This window comes from Mus caroli, unplaced genomic scaffold, assembly GCF_978045245.1.
Source record: "Mus caroli unplaced genomic scaffold, Mus_caroli_1 scaffold_19, whole genome shotgun sequence".
Lineage (NCBI taxonomy): Eukaryota > Metazoa > Chordata > Mammalia > Rodentia > Muridae > Mus > Mus caroli.
Window position 1 is genome coordinate 30,027,501 of NW_028227274.1, and position 16,249 is coordinate 30,043,749.

Sequence of the window (16,249 nt, forward strand, 5' to 3'; positions counted from 1 at the left end):
GCAGCTGGGCCTGTCAGGAGATGTCCTATGCCAAGCAATTGTTTACTATTTCCATAGGGACTTGTAAGTTTCATAAGTGACCTTATGAGTTTTGTTTACTTCCTGATTGTCCTGAATGTCTTCCTCCTCAGGGAAGGAGTGTTTTGATGGAAATAGCTTCAGAAGAATGGACTTAAATCCAGAGAGCATACACAGTTGCTTTGAAGAGTGTTTTGAGATGGATCCTATAGACCTTGCAATTGGCTGTCTTGAGCAGATACAGGTATGTTCTTGGTAGATCTAGTAAAATATGCTCTGTAAAAAGCTGTAGCTTCTAGAGAAGTTATATTGAAGACTGATGATTCGCTAATCACTACTAATTATTAGAGTAGGAATTTAACAGCTTGATGGTTTTCTTAAGATTTATTTTTAATTTTATGAATGCTGGTATGTCTGTATGGGGGTATGTGTGCAAGGACTCAGGTAGCCACAGAGACCAGAAGAGGATATTGGATGTTCGGGAGCTTGGGATATGGGCAGTTGGGAGATGCCCAATGCCAGTGCTGGGAATCCCATGCAGGTCCTCTGCAAGAGCAGTACTGCTTCCTAACTTAGGTTGAGGACACCATGAGAATATGGTCCACAGAATCAACTAATCAAGGCCCATAAGGCCCCACAGAGACTGAAGCAACAGTAATGGTGTCTATATTGATCTGAGATAGGTTCTCTCTATATACGTTATGGTCATGTAGCTTGGTGTTCTTGTGAGACTCCTAATAGTGGAAGTGGTGACATCTCTGACTCTTTTGCCTGCTTTTGGGACCCTTTTCCTCCTACTGGGTTGCTTGCCTCATCCAATCTTGATATGAAGGTTTGTGCCAGACTTATTGTAACTTGAAATACCTTGTAATATCCCAGGAAGACCGGTTCTTTGCTGAAGGGAAATGGAAAGGGAGTGGATAAGAAGGGGGAAGTTTGGTGTACACGTAAAGGGAGGAGTGGAAGGAGAGGAAACTGCAGTTGGCATGTAAGGTATAAGAAGAATACAGTGTTCAATGTTTTGAAGTGACAACTATGCTTAGTCCAAAGCATTGTGAGGAGAGGAAAGTCCCCATACTGATAGACAGAGGGACTTCTGAGGAGTTGTTTATCAAGAAATCACTGCTGAGGAGGAAGAAGGCTGTCAATGATGTCACGTGACATCCATGCACACTGAGATGAGAGAATTCTCTCAGCTCAGGGTCCTCCCTGCCAGACCAACAGTGACTGCCATTTGAACCACCAAGGATGTCTTTGAAAAAAAAATTCCTACAGTCCACCCACAAAAACATAACTCAAACATTTGGACCATTAATATATCAAAGTAATGTTGATTTAAAAATCTCTATCTGGATAATGTGTGGTGGTTAGTTGTTTGTTTTTTTTTAATTAAGATTTTATTTACTTTTATTTTGTGTGTGTGGATTTTTTACCACCATACATGTCTGTATATCAAATGCATACAGTGCCCATGGAGGTCAGAAGATGGCATTGGATCCTCTGGAATTGGAATGAGAGCTAGCTATTCACTCTCTGTGGGTTCTGGAGACCAAACCTGGGTCTTCTGGAAGAACAGCTAGTATTTTTAACCACTGAGTCATCTCTCAGCCCTTGATGATCAGTTTTAATTGTCAACTTGACCCAACCTATAATCACCTGGGAAGAAGTCTCACTAAGAGGTGTCTAGATAGGAATGGTCTGTGGGCTTATCAGTGGGGAGTTCTCTTGATTGTGTTCACTGAAATAAATCCACACCCACTGTGAGTGGCACCATTGCCTGTGTTTGTGTCCTGGACTGCATAGATGCAGAGAAGGGGCTGAACACACGTAAGCACGCATGCTTGCACTCATTCTCTCTCTACTTTTGAATGTGGATATGATGTGACAGGCTGCTTCAGGTTGCTGCCTTGACTTACCCAAATGATCTGGGATTCTGAGCTGAAAGAGCCCTTAAAGTTTCTTTCACCATTATTTATCAGAGTGACATAAATGAAGCTAGGACAAGACGTTCATATGACCTAAACCAGTAGCATGAAGGGTCCTTTAATAACAGAACCCTCCTTTTCCTGTATCCCTCTGTGATCTTCCCTTGTTCCTCTCTACCCTTCGTCTTCCTCTCCTTGCCTGCACAGTCCTCTGTCTACAAACAGTTTTGTTTTTTTATTTAACTTAAGACAAAAACTATAAAATATTAGAGTCTGTGACAGATCCATTTTTTAGCTCCTATGTCCTTCATCCTTGGAAGACCACTCCTCCATCCTTGCCTGCCACCCTCATCTGTTTGCTTGCGTTTTTTTAAGTGTTTGTGAGGGAGGAAACTGTGATTCCCCCATCTACTATGTAAGCCTTAGTATTTCCAATTTTCTTATGCCTCTTCCTGAGTAGAGTGGATTCTGAATTTGGTCAGTTGATCATATCATACCCCATCATCATGGATAGAGCAGTTGAATAGGGAAATGTTAATTTCTTCTTGTGAGCTTTTTAAGGCTATATCTATTGTTCTGAGGCAGATTAAAAAGTGAGCTTATGGCATGGGAAGAGAAGGAGTTCTCACTCTGAAGTCTGACTGAAGCATACATTTCAGTAGGTGAAAATCAAGATCTATAACACAATTAACATTGGCTTAATGTTCTTCTTTCTACCCAAATATGAACTTGTAATTTTCTAAGAATCTCTCCAGACACTTCATTTACAGTAAAAAGACATTGTTTCCATGGTCCCTATAAAAAGTCTAGTATTCATTTTATCTAACTGTAATTGTGCACAACATATCTCTTGAGCCACCATATTTATCAAGAATGACTAGAGACAGAGGAAGGGGTGTAGTCCTTTACAAACCATGGAGCAAGGAAATTCCCAGAGCTTCTAATATCTTATCCACAGTCACCACTTGGACTGCCTGCAAAGCACAACTCTTGGATATAATGTCTTTTTGTGGTTCCCAAAGGAGAGTTCTGTCTTGCTTGCTGTCTCTCCTAAGTACTACTTTTCTATTATTATTGGTACTTAAGATCTATTTTTTCGGACCCTTTAATAAATTCCAGTTCTGCTTCATACTGGTTTTGGGTGATTTTTTTCTATGATGAAGTAAAGGACCCAGCTTTATGTGATTGGATATCTCTTCATGATAAGTGGACCCTTTTGGATGCCAATAGTACTTCTGAGCTGTTTGTCTTGCTGCATCATTATGTCTGCTTTCATGCCAAAACCATGCTGCTTTTATTATGATATCTCTGAAATACAACTTAAGATCGGGGATGGTAATACTTCCAGCATGGGTTCATGGTTGTTTTACCAATCCTGTATTTTTTGGTTGGTTTCCTTATGAAGCTAAAAATTGTCCTTTCAAGTTCTGTGAATAATTGTGGGAGAATTTTGATGACGAACGCATTGACTCTTTAGATTACTTTTGTTAGGATGACCATTATATGAATTCTAAAAAGTTTTTATTATGTAAGTCTTTTTTTTTTCAATAATTTTACTACATATTTTCCTCAACTACACCTCCAATACCATTCCAAAGGTTCCCCACAGCGCCCCCCACTTCCCCACCCACCCATTCCCACTCCCCTGGCCCTGGCATTCCCCTATACTGGGGCATACAAAGTTTGCAAGTCCAATGGGCCTCTCCTCCCATTGATGGCCGACTAGGCCATCCTTCGACACATATGCAGCTAGAGACAAGAGCTCCAGGGTTCTGTCTAGTACATCATGCTGTTCCAACAATAGGGTTGCAGATCCCTTCAGCTCCCTGGGCACTCTCTCCAGCTTCTCCATTGGGAGCCCCGTGACACATCCAATAGCTGACTGTAAACATCCACTCCTGTGTTTGCTAGGCCCCGGCATCGTCTCACAAGAGACAGCTACATTTGGGTCCTTTCAGCAAAATCCCGCCAGTGTATGCAATGGTGTCAGCGTTTAGAAGCTGATCATGGGATGGATCCCTGGATACGGCAGTCTCTAAATGGTCCATCCTTTCATCACAGCTACGAACTTTGTCTCTGTAACTCCTTCCCTGGGTGTTTTGTTCCCAATTCTAAGAAGGTGCACAGTGTCCACACTTTGCTCTTCATTCTTCTTGAGTTTCATGCGTTTAGCAAATTGTATCTTATATCTTGGGTATCCTAAGTTTTGGGCTAATATCCACTTATCAGTGAATACATATTGTGTGAGTTCTTTTGTGATTGTGTTATTTCACTCAAGATGATGCCCTCCAGGTCCATCCATTTGGCTAGGAATTTCATAAATTCATTCTTTTTAATAGCTGAGTAGTACTCCATTGTGTAAATGTACCATAATTTCTGTATCCATTCCTCTGTTGAGGGACATCTGGGTTCTTTCCAGCTTCTGGCTATTATAAATAGGGCTGCTATGAACATAGTGGAGCATGTGTCCTTTTTACTGGTTGGGACATCTTCTGGATATATGCCCAGGAGAGGTATTGCTGGATCCTCCGGTAGTACTATGTCCAATTTTCTGAGGAACCGCCAGACTGATTTCCAGAGTGGTTGTACAAGCTTGCAATCCCACCAACAATGGAGGAGTGTTCCTCTTTCTCCACATCCTCGCCAGCATCTGCTGTCACCTGAATTTTTGATCTTAGCCATTCTAACTGGTGTGAGGTGGAATCTCAGGGTTGTTTTGATTTGCATTTCCCTGATGATTAAGGAAGTTGAACATTTTTTCAGGTGCTTCTCTGCCATTCGGTATTCCTCAGGTGAGAATTCTTTGTTCAGTTCTGAGCCCCATTTTTTAATGGGGTTATTTGACTTTCTGGAGTCCACTTTCTTGAGTTCTTTATATATATTGGATATTAGTCCCTTATCTGATTTAGGATAGGTGAAGATCCTTTCCCAATCTGTTGGTGGTTTTTTTGTCTTATTGATGGTGTCTTTAGCCTTGCAGAAGCTTTGTAGTTTCATGAGGTCCCACTTGTCAATTCTCGATCTTACAGCACAAGCCATTACTGTTCTATTCAGGAATTTTTCCCCTGTGCCCATATCTTCAAGGCTTTTCCCCACTTTCTCCTCTATAAGTTTCAGTGTCTCTGGTTTTATGTGAAGTTCCTTGATCCACTTAGACTTGACCTTAGTACAAGGAGATAGGAATGGATCGATTCGCATTCTTCTACATGTTAACAACCAGTTGTGCCAGCACCATTTGTTGAAAATGCTGTCTTTCTTCCACTGGATGTTTTTAGCTCCCTTGTCGAAGATCAAGTGACCATAGGTGTGTGGGTTCATTTCTGGGTCTTCAATTCTATTCCATTGGTCTATTTGTCTGTCACTATACCAGTACCATGCAGTTTTTATCACAATTGCTCTATAGTAGAGCTTTAGGTCCGGCATGGTGATTCCACCAGAGGTTCTTTTATCCTTGAGAAGAGTTTTTGCTATCCTAGGTTTTTTGTTATTCCAGATGAATTTGCAGATTGCACTTTCTAATTCGTTGAAGAATTGATTTGGAATTTTGATGGGGATGGCATTGAATCTGTAGATTGCTTTTGGCAAGATAGCCATTTTTACAATGTTGATCCTGCCAATCCATGAGCATGGGAGATCTTTCCATCTTCTGAGATCTTCTAGAATTTCTTTCTTCAGAGACTTGAAGTTTTTATTATACAGATCTTTCACTTCCTTAGTTAGAGTCACGCCAAGATATTTTATATTATTTGTGACTATTGAGAAGGGTGTTGTTTCCCTAATTTCTTTCTCAGCCTGTTTATTCTTAGTGTAGAGAAAGGCCATTGATTTGTTTGAGTTAATTTTATATCCAGCTACTTCACCGAAGCTGTTTATCAGGCTTAGGAGTTCTCTGGTGGAATTTTTAGGGTCACTTATATATACTATCATATCATCTGCAAAAAGTGATATTTTGACTTCATCTTTTCCAATTTGTATCCCTTTGATCTCCTTTTGTTGTCGAATTGCTCTGGCTAGGACTTCAAGTACAATGTTGAATAGGTATGGAGAAAGTGGACAGCCTTGTCTAGTCCCTGATTTTAGAGGGATTGCTTCAAGCTTCTCACCATTTACTTTGATGTTGGCTACTGGTTTGCTGTAGATTGCTTTTATCATGTTTAGGTATGGGCCTTGAATTCCTGATCTTTCCAAGACTTTTATCATGAATGGGTGTTGGATCTTGTCAAATGCTTTTTCTGCATCTAACGAGATGACCATGTGGTTTTTGTCTTTGAGTTTGTTTATATACTGGATTACGTTGATGGATTTCCATATATTGAACCATCCCTGCATCCCTGGGATGAAACCTACTTGGTCAGGATGGATGATTGTTTTGATGTGTTCTTGGATTCGGTTAGCAAGAACTTTATTGAGGATTTTTGCATCAATATTCATAAGGGATATTGGTCTGAAATTTTCGATCTTTGTTGGGTCTTTTTGTGGTTTAGGTATCAGAGTAATTGTGGCTTCATAGAATGAGTTGGGTAGAGTACCTTCTGTTTCTATTTTGTGGAATAGTTTGTGAAGAACTGGGATTAGATATTCTTTGAAGGTCTGATAGAACTCTGCACTAAACCCATCTGGTCCTGGGCTTTTTTTAGTTGGGAGACTATTAATGACTGCTTCTATTTCTTTGGGGGATATATGGCTGTTTAGATCATTAACCTGATCTTGATTCAACTTTTCTACCTGGTATCTGTCTAGGAACTTCTCCATTTCATCCAGGTTCTCCAGTTTTGTTGAGTATAGCCTTTGGTAGAAGGATCTGATGGTGTTTTGGATGTCTTCAGGATCTGTTGTTATGTCTCCTTTTTCATTTCTGATTTTGTTAATTAGGATGCTTTCCCTGTGCCCTCTAGTGAGTCTGGCTAAGGGTTTATCTATCTTGTTGATTTTCTCAAAGAACCAGCTCCTTGATTGGTTGATTCTTTGAATAGTTTTTCTTGTTTCCACTTGGTTGATTTCACCCCTGAGTTTGATTATTTCCTGCCTTCTACTCCTCTTGGGTGAATTTGCTTCCTTTTGTTTTAGTGCTTTTAGGTGTGTTGTCAAGCTGCTAATGTGTGCTCTCTCTAGTTTCCTTTTGGAGGCACTCAGAGCTATGAGTTTTCCTCTTAAAAATGCTTTCATTGCGTCCCATAAGTTTGGGTATGTTGTGGCTTCATTTTCATTGAACTCTAAAAAGTCCTTAATTTCTTTCTTTATTCCTTCCTTGACCAAGGTATCATTGAGAAGAGTGTTGTTCAGTTTCCACGTGAAGGTTGGCTTTCTATTATTTATTTTGTTATTGAAGATCAGCCTTAGTCCATGGTGATCTGATAGGATGCATGGGACAATTTCAATATTTTTATATCTGTTGAGGCCTGTTTTGTGACCAATTATGTGGTCAATTTTGGAGAAGGTACCATGAGGTGCTGAGAAGAAGGTATATCCTTTTGTTTTAGGATAGAATGTTCTGTAGATATCTGCCAGATCCATTTGATTCATAATTTCTCTTAGTTTCACTGTGTCCCTGTTTAGTTTCTGTTTCCATGATCTGTCCATTGGTGAAAGTGGTGTTTTGAAGTCTCCCACTATTATTGTATGAGGTGCAATGTGTGCTTTGAGCTTTACTAAAGTTTCTTTAATGAATGTGGCTGCCTTTGTATTTGGAGCATAGATATTCAGGATTGATAGTTCCTCTTGGAGGATTTTACCTTTGATGAGTATGAAGTGTCCCTCCCTGTCTTTTTTAATGACTTTGGGTTGGAAGTCAATCTTATCAGATATTAGAATGGCTACTCCAGCTTGTTTCTTCATGCCATTTGCTTGGAAAATTGTTTTCCAGCCTTTCATTCTGAGGTAGTGTCTATCCTTTTCTCTGAGATGAGTTTCCTGTAAGCAGCAAAATGTTGGGTCTTGTTTGTGTAGCCAGTTTGTTAGTCTATGTCTTTTTATCGGGGAGTTGAGTCCATTGATATTGAGAGATATTAAGGAAAAATAATTGTTGTTTCCTGTTATTTTTGATGTTAAAGTTGGCATTTTGTTCTTGTGGCTGTCTTCTTTTAGGTTTGTTGAGGGATTACCTTCTTGTTGTTTCTAGGGCATGGTTCCTGTCCTTGTATTGGTTTTTTTTCTGTTATTATCCTTTGAAGGGCTGGATTCGTGGAGAGATAATGTGTGAATTTGGTTTTGTCGTGGAATACTTTGGTTTCTCCATCTATGTTAATTGAGAGTTTGGCTGGGTATAGTAGCCTGGGCTGGAATTTGTGTTCTTTTAGTGTCTGTATAACATCTGTCCAGGATCTTCTGGCTTTCATAGTCTCTGGTGAAAAGTCTGGTGTAATTCTGATAGGCTTGCCTTTATATGTTACTTGGCCTTTTTCTCTTACTGCTTTTAGTATTCTATCTTTATTTAGAGCATTTGTTGCTCTGATTATTATGTGTCGGGAGGTATTTCTTTTCTGGTCCAGTCTATTTGGAGTTCTGTAGGCTTCTTGTATGTTCATGGGCATCTCTTTCTTTATATTTGGGAAGTTTTCTTCTATAATTTTGTTGAAGATGTTTGCTGGTCCTTTGAGTTGAAAATCTTCATTCTCATCCACTCCTATTATCCGTAGGTTTGGTCTTCTCATTATGTCCTGTATTTCTTGGATGTTTTGAGTTAGGATCTTTTTGCATTTTACATTTTCCTTGATTGTTGTGCCGATGTTCTCTATGGAATCTTCTGCACCTGAGATTCTCTCTTCCATCTCTTGTATTCTGTTGCTGATGCTCGTATCTATGGTTCCAGATTTCTTTCCTAGGGTTTCTATCTCCAGTGTTGCCTCATTTTGGGTTCTTTATTGTGTCTACTTCCCTTTTTAGGTCTAGTATGGTTTTGTTCATTTCCATCATCTGTTTGGATGTGTTTTCCTGTTTTTCTGTAAGGACTTCTACCTGTTTGATTATGTTATCATGTTTTTCTTTAAGGATTTGTAACTCTTTAGCAGTGTTCTCCTGCAATTCTTTAAGGGATTTTTGTGCTTCCTCTTTATTGTCTTCTGCCTTTTTAGCAGTGTTCTCCTGCATTTCTTTAAGTGTGTTATTAAAGTCCTTCTTGAAGTCCTCTATCATCATCAGGAGATATGCTTTTAAATCCGTGTCTAGCTTTTCCGGTGTGTTGGGGTGCCCTGGACTGGGCGAAGTGGGGGTGCTGGGTTCTGATGATGGTGAGTGGTCTTGGTTTCTGTTAGTAAGATTATTACGTTTACCTTTCGCCATTTGGTAATCTCTGGGGTTAGTTGTTATCGTTGTCACTATTTAAAGATTGGAGCAGAAGCTGTGTTCCACTCACCAGCAGTCTCTAAATCCTGCGGCGGTGGTCGTGGGTAGCTGGTGAGTGTCAGCTGACCCTGTGCCCCAGCTGCCCAGGTGCTTTTCTGACCGGAAGAGGGTTGTGGCCCTATGTAGGCCGGATTTTTCTCTCCCCAACCAGAGCAGTCTCAGGTCCCGCGTGATTGGACTGGAGCAGAAGCTGTGTTCCACTCACCAGCAGTCCCAAAATCCTGCGGCGGGGGTCGTGGGTAGCTGGCGGGTGTCAGGCAACCCTGTGCTCCCGCTACCCTGGCACTGATCCGGCCGGGTGAGGCCTGTGGCCCTACTCAGGCCAGTTTCTGCTTCCCTAACTAATGCAGTCTCAGGTCCCGCGCAATTGGATTGGAGCTGAAGCTGTGTTCCACTCACCAGCAGTCCCAAAATCCTGCGGCGGGGGTCGTGGGTAGCTGGCGGGTGTCAGGCAACCCTGCGCTCCCACTACCCCTGCGCTGATCCAGCTGGATGAGGCCTGTGGTCCTACTCAGGCCGGTTTCTGCTTCCCTAACTAATGCAGTCTCAGGTCCCGCGCAATTGGATTGGAGCAGAAGCTGTGCTCCACTCACCAGAAGTCTTAAGATCCTGTGGCGGGTGTTGTGGGCAGCTGGCGAGTGTCAGCAGACCCTGCGCCCCAGCTGCCCAGGTGCTTTTCTCTATGTAAGTCTTGTACTTGGTTGGTTAGAGTTTCCACAGATTTTTTTTTTTTTTTTTTTTTTTTTTTTTTTTTTTTTTGCTATTGTGACAAGTATTATTTCCCTGGTTTCTTTTTCAGTTCATTTGTCATTCATATACAGGAGGAGTACTAATGGTTTGTGTGTTAATTTGTATCTTCTTACCTTGCTGAAAGTGTTTATTAACTGTAGAGGTGTCATGGTGGAGTTTGTAGGGCCATCTGTATATACAATTTTATCATCTGTAAATAGAGGTATTTTGACTTCTTCCTTTCCCATTTGTATCCCCTTTCTTTCAGTTTTCTTACCATTCTAGCTAAGACTTAAAGTACTATTTTAAGTAGTTTTCATTTTCTTCTTCCTAAGTTTAATGGAATACTTTGAGTTTCTTTCCACTTAATTTGACGTTGGGATAGGCTTGCTGTAAATAATCTTCATTATGTTGAGGTATGCCTCTTGCATCCCCAGTCTCTGCAGGACTTTTATCATGAAGTGATGTTGGATTTTGTCAAAGGCCTTTTCTGCATCTAATGACGCAGAAACCTTGTGGCTTTTGTCTTTCAGTCTGTTTATATAGTGAATCACATTTATCAATTTATGTATGTAGAACCATCCCTGCATTTCTGGGGTGAAGCCTACTTAATCATAGTCAATAATCTTTTGGATGTGTTATTGGATTTGGTTTGCAAGTATTTGATTGAGAACGTTTGCATCTGTGTTCATAAGGGAAATTATCTACAGTAATTTTCTTTTTTCATATCTTTTTTTAAAATGATTTATTTATTTATTATATGTAAGTACACTGTAGGTGTCTTCAGACACTCCAGAGGAGGGCTTCAGACCTCATTACAGATGTTTGTGAGCCATCATGTGGTTGCTGGGATTTGAACTCATGACCTTCAGAAGAACAGTTGGTGCTCTTAACCACTCAGCCATCTCTCCAGCCCTACAGTAATCTTCTTTTGTTGGGCCAGTCATGATTTTTGTGGCCTCATAAAAAGAATTAGACAATGTTCCTTCTGTTTCTATTTTGTGGCATAATTTGAGTAGTATTAGCATTAATTCTTCTTTGAAACTCTGGTAAAATTCTGTGCTAAAGTCATATATCTGGTTTTGGGCTTTGGGGGTGTGTGCAGGGAGGCAGACTTTTATTTACTGCTTCAAATTCATTAATGGTTATGAGTCTGTTTATGAGTCTGTTTAAGTTACTTATCTGATCTTGATTTAGCCTTGGTAGGTCATATATAATAAGACGTTTACACATTTCATTTAGGATTTTCAGTTTTTAGGGTATAGACTTTTAGAGCATGTTCCTATGGTTTTCTGGATTTCCTCAATGCCTATTATGATGTCTCCCTTTTCATCTTTAATTTTGTTAATTTGGCAAAAAGAAGGGAAGGCATCTTTCTCTTGCTGTTGCCACTCCCACTCTTCAGCAGATGAGAGGCAAGGCCAGCTCTTCCATGCTCATGATCTTGGGGCCAGCTTACTGGCAACCCCCACACCCAGGGTCATCTCTACTATACTGCCAGGCAGGTGCAAGGACCACTCTCCTGAGTCCTGCAACAGATGAGGGATAGGGCCGGCTCTCCTTCTCTCATGATCCAGGGCCAGATCTCCCATCTCCTATAGGTGAGGGAAGAAGGGTATCTCTCCCTTGTCAATGCAGTTGCACAGGAGATGAGTGGCAGGGCTAGCTCTCCCAAATGCTTATACCCTTGGGGCAAACTCACCCACAACTCCTACAACGTGCAGGGGTGAGGGCTGTCTCCTGAGTACTGCAGCTGGTTACGGGCAGCTCTCCCGCTCTCCTGCTCTCCTGCTCCCAGGGCCAGCTCTCTCACGATGCCCAGGTGAGGGGTGGGGCCAGTTCTGCACAGTCCTCAGACATCAACATGTCCCTGGCTGGAAGCCCAGATCAAGGACATCTGCCTGGCATTTGGTAGTAACAGACCCCTGCTGCTTCAGGGCCACAGACCCAGATGTGGCCTCCAGGGACAGCACAGGCCAGGACCCCACCATGGTCCCAGGTGGCATCACTAACTCACATCATGCTGTTCCTCACTACCCTTGAGTCTCCACTTCTGAATCTTTTCATTGTGCCTACATCCTTTTGTTTCTCTTTCTCTTCTATTTTTCTGTCACTTACAATCTTTAGTGGTGCCTGAGGTCAGGAGTCATCCCAAGAATGGTTTCAAGGGCTGGAGTGATGGCTCAACAGTTAAGAGCACTGGCTGCTCTTCCAGAGGTCCTGAGTTCAATTTCCAGCAACCACAAGATGGCTTACAACCATCTGTAATAGAATCTGATGCCCTCTTCTGGTTTGTCTGAGGAGAACCACAATGTACTCACATACATAGAATAAATAAATCTTTTATTTTTTTAAGAGTGGTTTCAGGAGTGCTATGACGTGCTCGTGCATTATGGCACCAGATATGGGTCATCTAAGGCAAGGTCTGAGCCCCAAGGCCTGCCTGGCACCTGACTGGTGATCATCCCTTGTCAGGATCCATGGTACCACCAGTCTAGTGATCATCTAGGGCTTGCATCTCACCTGGCCCACCCTAGTGGCCCCACAGATGGACTGTTGGCCTCTGTCTGGCTCACTCCTGCCTGGGTCCCAGTCAGGGTTCTTTGTTGGGGGTTGATTTGGTGCACTGTATATTCAGATGCTGATTTCTGTGCCAAGAGATCTGGTTATAGTAAGGACACCAGCTTTGTCATGAATATTGAACCATCTCCTGTATCAATGTTGTATTAAAAAAAAAGTCCCCCATTTATCTCTGATTGGTTAATAAAGAGCTGATTCATCCTATGACTGTGCAGAGTTGGATTTTGGATCACAGCTAGGGGTCTCAGAGAGAGGGGAGAAGAAGAAGGACCATGAGAAGAAGTAGTAGAGAGACCACATGGAAAGACCAAGAGATGGCCGTGAGGCAGAAGGACCAGGAGGAGTTGTGATGAGCTGGTCACTATGAGGACATGCATGAAGCAAAACAAGCCAGAGTGAGACTCAGTTTGAAGGCAAAGGATCACATGGCTGAGAAATTGAAAGTTTAGAGGCTTTAATAGATATAACCTATAGATAGATGAATATCTGCCCATCCCAGGCCTCCAGCTTACTAATAAACTAAGTAGGTCTTAATAACTAAATCATTTGGGAACTAACAGGAACATTAAAGGTTTATATCCTTAAATTAAAATTACAGCTTTTCTAGTCTCTGGCTTACTCCCCCCCCTGGGAGCTCTTTTGGGGCCTGAATGATGCCAAGCTGGCAGTCCTCTCAAGCTTGCTTTTTTCTGAGAATGTCAGATGTTCACAGGTCAGGACACTGAGCATAGACATAACCCTCTCTGCCACCTACTGATGAACAACTGACACAGTAGCCACACCCGCAATGTCTCTAGGCACAGGGTGAGTTGATCTTTGGAAGGCTGCCATTTAACCTCTGCTAGACACAACATGTGTGTGTGTGTGTGTGTGTGTGTGTGTGTGTGTGTGTGTGTGTGTGAGAGAGAGAGAGAGAGAGAGAGAGAGAGAGAGAGAGAGTGTATGTGTGTGGGTGTTTGAGTGTGTGTGTGAGTATGTGTGTGTGTTGGAACATCATAATCAACAATCTGAGCATTTTTGTTTGTTTGAGACAGACCCAAGCTATCCCCAGAATAACCTTGAACTTCTGATTTTTCTGCTTCTACCTCCCAAGTATCAGGTTTACAGATATTTTCCACCACATTCAGCTTTATGAGACATTGGCAGAATAGCAACACAAGAGTGAGATGACAGAGGAGATGACTTGAGTTCAGATCTTAAGTACCCACATCAAAAGCTAGTCATGGGGTTGACACAGAGATGATTTGGTGGCTAGAAGCATTAGCTGTGGAAGGCCTGAGCTTGTTTTCCAGCACCCATATTAGGCTGTTCACACCTGTCTGCAACTCCAGGTCCAATGAATCCAACACCCTTTTCTGACCTCTGCATGCTCAAATGCATATGCATATGCATAAAAAAGAAAATAATTCTAAAATTTCAGGCATGCTTGTAGATGCCTGTAACATCAACACTGTGGGAGCAGAGATAGAAGGATGGGTGTGGATTCTGCTGGCTACAGCCTAGCTACAGGTCCATTGGGAGACCTGATCTCAAAGGAATAATGTGGACATCCTCATATAGTCTGATGTGTACACATGCATACATGTGTGTGCACATACCACACACACACACACACACACACACAGACTAAAGGATGTTGTTCTGCTATTATTGGGTGGTATTTGTCTCCTGTCAGTATGTTTAGCTCTGCAGAGGTCCCACCACTCTTGATCAATGTTTAATCAACATCTTTGACTTCTGGGTTTTTGAGATGGCTAATGTGTGAAGTTATTTCACATGACCTTCATAGCAGTGACTTGTTCTGACATTCCTCTTGGGAATCAATTAAAAATCCAATCAGGTTAAGTCAACAAACAACTAGTTATTTTTTTTTTTTGTTTGAGACAGGGTTTCTGTGTATAGCTCTGGCTGTCCTGGAACTCACTCTGTAGACCAGGCTGGCCTTGAACTCAGAAATCCTCCTGCCTCTGCCTCCCGAATGCTGGAATTAAAGGCATGCGCCACCACCAATAGCCTCCAAATGTCTTTTTCCTTCATCTTTACTTTGCCAACAACCTTATATGTAAGATCTCATCCATTTCCTTATGTGTAAGATCTTATCCTTTTCATTAGGTGTAAGATCTCATACTCTTTACCATGTGTAAGATCTCATCCTTTTCGTTATGTGTAAGAGCTCAGTCTTTTCCAGATTCTTGCATCATGTAACTATACAATATTATTTTATATGGGTATCTGATATGATGGACGAAGTAACAATAACAAAAACTAAGAGGTTTTATTCAGTTTCTGTATTTATTTGTGTTAAGCTTGATCTACCTATCTATCATTTATTTATGGGTATGTGTTTGTGGCTACATAAGGTTTTGTATATTACAAATGTACAGGAGTCAAACAAGATCAGCAGAAGGCATTAACTCACTTGGAACTGGAGTTATAATCAGTTGTGAGCTACCACTTGGATGTAGGGAACCAAACCTGGGTCCCAATATGAGAACAATAAATGCTCTTAACCACTGACCTCTCTCTGCAGCCTCCTGAACATGTATTTTGATTCAACCACATTTTCCTTTGTTCCAGTCTGATCACAGTTTGCCAGAATGCTTTGTATGTTATTATTGGTTAACTGAGTATACATTCCAACCAAACTCTTCTAAACAAACTTGGGTCTGCATTGCCAGGGGTTGACTTTGTGGGTTGGAATGTGTTCTGCTGGTTTATTTTCTCTGTTGAAAACTATCAAGTTCATAAAGACAAACTTTTTTGTTGGTCACCATAGAAACCAAGAGAACAAGGTAACTGCATAGATGGTTCTCAAGCCTTTGGCATTGTCTGAAGCATGCCACATGGCCACACATGAAGTACTGAGCAGAGTCACACTGGTGTTGGAGTTGGGAGGACAAAGTCACATGTTTAAGATATATATAGGTTTAGGAAGCTTTGTTTGCCACAGTTCTGTCATGTTGTGGGGATGGCACTCTAATACTTTTTTTTTTTAATTGTTTCTTTTACTCTCTGTGTGTGCACACACCTGCAAATGCACATGCACACACACATGTTCACAGAATCCATGAAAAGGTTGCAGATCCCTTGGAACTGGAGTTCTGGGTATCCATGGGATGTGGAGCTGGCTATGTGGATGCTGAGAAATAAACTCTGGTTCTCATGACTGCACAGCAGGTGCTCTAACTTTTGAGTTGCCTCTCCGGAGCCCTCAAGTAACTTTTTCACAGTCTTATTGGGCTTTCGATGAGAATTTCCTTAATGATTGTGTTGACATTCTCTGCATTGGTAACTTATTCTGCTTACAAGCTGTATGTTTCATTTGGTGAAATGTCTTTGTCTATTAACTTTTCTTGGCTCATATGTTTTATTCTAATTGAGTTTTGGAAATGAAAAATATGTGATGTGTATAAAAAGACTAAATGTGTACATTACAATGTTCTTTTTAATGTGTGCTTTTTAATGTTCATTTGTTTAAAACTATTACTTTTAAGGTTAAATATTCTCAGTTTAAATGAAACTAATTTACAGTTTTTCACTCAATCATGTTTAGACATACTATCCAATAATCTTTTGCTTACACAATAGTTTATATGTTTTTGAAAGTTTCAGGGTCTTATATTTAACATCATGAGGGCTTCTGAACTTAGACAGAA

At 41.2% G+C, this 16,249-nt stretch overlaps 1 pseudogene; it reads right to left on the minus strand.

The window, feature by feature from the left end:
* Positions 1-13,277: 13,277 nt before the first annotated feature.
* LOC115029919 (small nucleolar RNA SNORA17) lies at positions 13,278-13,397 on the minus strand (annotated as a pseudogene).
* Between the last annotated feature and the right edge of the window lie 2,852 nt (positions 13,398-16,249).